This window comes from Mandrillus leucophaeus, unplaced genomic scaffold (genome assembly GCF_000951045.1).
Source record: "Mandrillus leucophaeus isolate KB7577 unplaced genomic scaffold, Mleu.le_1.0 Scaffold10, whole genome shotgun sequence".
NCBI lineage: Eukaryota > Metazoa > Chordata > Mammalia > Primates > Cercopithecidae > Mandrillus > Mandrillus leucophaeus.
In genome coordinates, this window is record NW_012098098.1 from 7,612,905 (window position 1) to 7,616,982 (window position 4,078).

The following is a 4,078-nucleotide window of genomic DNA, read 5'->3' on the forward strand; positions in this document are numbered from 1 at the left end:
GGGGGCAGGTCCCAGGGAAGCCCCGGACTCCTAGAAGGGAGGCCAGGTGGGGTCCCTGGTGACCAGGGCAGACTGTGGTGTTTTTTAACGTAAGGGAGATATGCTACGTGACAGACCCCAGGGGTGCTGCGCACCGCCTGGTGGCAGGCGGCTGTGGTGGGCGCTCACGCCTCTGCCACGTGCCCATCATGTGCCCGCCCTCAGTGGGAGGGGCTCCGAGGATGACTTTTAAAAATGCAGAGAAAGGCTCCATTCTTCCCAGGACCTCAGCCCAACCCTGGCCCAGGGAGGCAGGAGACAGAGGCCAGGAGGGGGCCAGAGGTGTTGAAATGTCCTGGGGACCTGAGCAGCCACCAGGGAAGAGGCAGGGAGGGAGCTGAGGACCAGGCTTGTCCACACTGGTTGTGAGATGCCTTGAGCCCAGAGGGTTGATGCCAGGAGGTGTCTGGACTGGCTGGGCCATGCCTGGACTGACCTGTCCAGCCAGGGAGAGGGTGAGTGTGAGGGCAGATCTGGGGGTGCCCAGATGGACGGAGGCAGGCATGGGGGATACCCAAGGCCCCCTGGCAGCACCATGAGCTAAGCAGGACACCTGGAGGGGGAGACCTGTGGGGACCTGGGGGCCTCCAGTGACCCCTTCCTGCTTCCTGAACAGGACTATGCCTGTGCAGGGATCCCAGAGAAGACTCCTGGGGTCCCTGAACTCCACCCCCACAGCCACCCCCCACCTGGGGCTGGCTGCCAACCAGACAGGAGTCCGGTGCCTGGAGGTGTCTGTCCCTGACGGGCTCTTCCTCAGCTTGGGGCTGGTGAGCTTGGTGGAGAATGTGCTGGTGGTGACCGCCATTGCCAAGAACCGGAACCTCCACTCACCCATGTACTGCTTCATCTGCTGCCTGGCCCTGTCAGACCTGCTGGTGAGCGGGAGCAACATGCTGGAGACGGCTGTCACCCTCCTGCTGGAGGCCGGTGCACTGGCGGCCCGGGCTGCCGTGGTGCAGCAGCTGGACAATGTCATTGACGTGATCACCTGCAGCTCCATGCTGTCCAGCCTCTGCTTCCTGGGCGCCATTGCCGTGGACCGCTACATCTCCATCTTCTACGCACTGCGCTACCACAGCATCGTGACATTGCCGCGGGCACGGCGAGCCGTCGCAGCCATCTGGGTGGCCAGTGTCCTCTTCAGCACGCTCTTCATTGCCTACTACGACCACGCGGCCGTCCTGCTGTGCCTTGTGATCTTCTTCCTGGCCATGCTGGTACTCATGGCTGTGCTGTACGTCCACATGCTGGCCCGGGCCTGCCAGCACGCCCAGGGCATTGCCCGGCTCCACAAGAGGCAGCGTCTGGCCCACCAGGGCTTTGGCCTCAAAGGCGCTGCCACCCTCACCATCCTGCTGGGCATTTTCTTCCTCTGCTGGGGCCCCTTCTTCCTGCATCTCACACTCATCGTCCTCTGCCCCCAGCACCCCACCTGCAGCTGCATCTTCAAGAACTTCAACCTCTTTCTCGCCCTCATCATCTGCAATGCCATCATTGACCCCCTCATCTATGCCTTCCGCAGCCAGGAGCTCCGCAGGACGCTCAAGGAGGTGCTGCTGTGCTCCTGGTGAGCGCGGCACGGGCAGCTTTCAGCGTGCTGGGCAGAGGGAGGTGGTGATATTGTGAGGCCTGGTTTCTGTGTGACCCTGGGCAGTCCCTTACCTCCCTGGTCCCCGTTTGTCAAAGAGGATGGACTGACCTCTGAAGGTGTTGAAGCACGGACCCTTCTGGGACCAGGGAGAGGGGTCCCTGCAAAACTCCAGGCAGGACTTCTCACCAGCAGTCGTGGGTAACGGAGGAGGACATGGGGAGGTTGTGAGGCCTCAGGCTCTGGGCACCAGGGGCCGACCTCAGGCTCCTGAAGAGACATTCTCCGCCCACTCCCGGGGCACTCCACCTGCTCCAATGGGCATCCACCCCACCCCATCTTTGCTGCCAACTCTCAGGACCTGTGCCCTCGTCAGCTGGGATGTGGAGGCTCTGGGTGGAAGAGTGTGCCAAGAGCTACTCCCACAATAGCCCCAGGAGAAGCGACTTTGTGACCAGAAAGCTTCAGCTACAGTCATGCAATGGCTTCTGCAAAAGGAAGTGAAATCCCTGCCTCAGGCCAAGGGACCAGGTTTGCAGAAACCTCACAAGTGGTGTGGGGCTGAGCCCTCCTGAGCGCTGGTTCTAAGGCTCAGACCGGGAACTGGGGCCCCAGCCTGCTTTCCTGCAGCAGTCACCCAGGCAGACAGCCCTGGCAAATGCCTGACTCAGTGACCAGTGCCTGGGAGCACGGGGCCAGGAAAGTCTGGTAATAAATGTGACTCAGCATCGCCCACCTTAGCCCCTTCCAGAAAGTGCTTCAAGTTTGCGGGTGGAGGGGTAGGGAAGGGGAAGGTGGGCAGGGATGAGAGTCAAGAGAGGGAAGAAAGGAGTCCTGGAAAACGTGGCTGCCTCCCCAGGTGAGGAAGCCACAGCCCCAGAGGCCCTGAACGCCTGGGGAGTGTGGAGGTCCCAACCAGGCTTGCGCTGACCCTGCTTCTCAGGTTTCTCTCCGTGCTTACAAACCCCAGCCTAGAGGAACGAGGAGCAGGTGCAGCAGGGCCCCAGCCCCTCCATTCTGACACTGTCCCAGCTGCAGGAGAGGTGGGTGCCCAGCCCTCCATGTGACCACAGGTGACCTCAGCCAGGTACACTCCTTTGCTGGCCCTGGCCCTGAGTCCCTCCAGCCGTGATGAGCTGTGAATGGGACCATCCTTGGTCACTCTGAGATGCCTGGGAGGGGGCTCAGTGCAGGCGGGCTGGGGGCTGGGTCTGCTGTCTGTCCAGCACTGCCATTCTGGGAGTGGGCAGGTGGGGTGGGGGTCGGGGGTAGTCTGTGTTGAGCCAGTCCTGGGAAGTGCTGGATGTGAGGCCTCTGAAGATGAGGATGAGGCAGAGGCCCAGCGGCGGACAAGTCCCCTGGGAATGAACTATGCTGCCTGGTGCTAGGGAGCAGTGGAGCCCCTGGGCCATCCCTCTGCTGAAACCTGGGCATCTCGCTGAAGAGACCAACTCCATTTCCTCTGCAGACGCTGAGCACTCAGTCACCCCCTTTCTGGAACAGGCTCAGTGGAGGCTGCAGGGCTGCCATCAGCCAACTCCTAGGCAGGCCCAGTCAGCAGCCCCCTGGCCAGCCCCACCCCTGCGTCAGCTCCAGCCCTGACTGCCGGCCTCAGAACTGGGAGCTGCTTCCTGGCAGGGCCCGCCTGTGCTGGGAGACCGGACGGTGAGTCAGCCTTCAGCCTGGCACCAGAACTCTCTGAGGATGGAGCAGGGGTTGGCTGGCCTGAGGCTGCAAAACTTCCCTCATGGAGACAGGCAGGCACCCAGATGCTCACCCGGGACTCCCTTGAACAGGGACAAGGAGGAACTCCAGGCAGCTAGACCCCAGCCACAGCCACTTGAGCACACTGTGGGGCAGGGAGGGGCATCTCTTGAGAACAAAAGATCCATTTCTCGACTTTCCAAACTGGAGAGCTTCTTGAGAGAAAAGAGAGAGACAGGGACAAGGCCATGCCACCCACACAGTCCTGTGCACATAGACCGGACACAGGCGTCCACAGGAGGGTTTGCAGCTGCTCATTGTGTGAAGTGAATGCTGATTTGGGGACGGGGGTCGTCTGTGCATTGTGCACTGTCAGACCCTTCCTGAAGGATTTTTGTTACTGAAATATCAGAAGGTCCTTGTTATAAGGTGGTGTCACTGTAATATCTGGCCCAGGAGGAGGTCAGTGCTGTGCGGGCGAGCCCTTCCCTCCCTCCCTTCTTCTCTGACCAGTAGACGCATCTCCAGTTGTTCCCCTGAGGCCCCCCTGCAGCATTCTCCGACATCAGAGAGTGAGTCAGATAGAAGCCGCTGCCCACCCTCCCCCACCCTGGCCGGGTTCTTGCCTGGCTTGTGCGTCCTTGTGACAATTCCTGACACGGATGCGCACCGGGCAGTGGCACGTCCAGGTGCTGTGCGCGGCCGGGCCCACAAAGCTCCTTTGGCCTTTCACGGAGCCCCCTG

At 61.4% G+C, this 4,078-nt stretch overlaps 1 pseudogene across 1 annotated transcript in view; it reads left to right on the forward strand.

Annotated features, from left to right (window-relative positions):
• LOC105533961 overlaps window positions 1–4,078 on the forward strand; it is an 18,404-nt pseudogene continuing 14,326 nt past the window's right edge. Inside the window, exons 1-2 of the transcript XR_001005192.1 lie at window positions 1–1,609; window positions 1,989–2,130. The product of XR_001005192.1 is annotated as a tubulin beta-3 chain-like (transcript). The remainder of the gene's footprint in view (window positions 1,610–1,988; window positions 2,131–4,078) is intronic.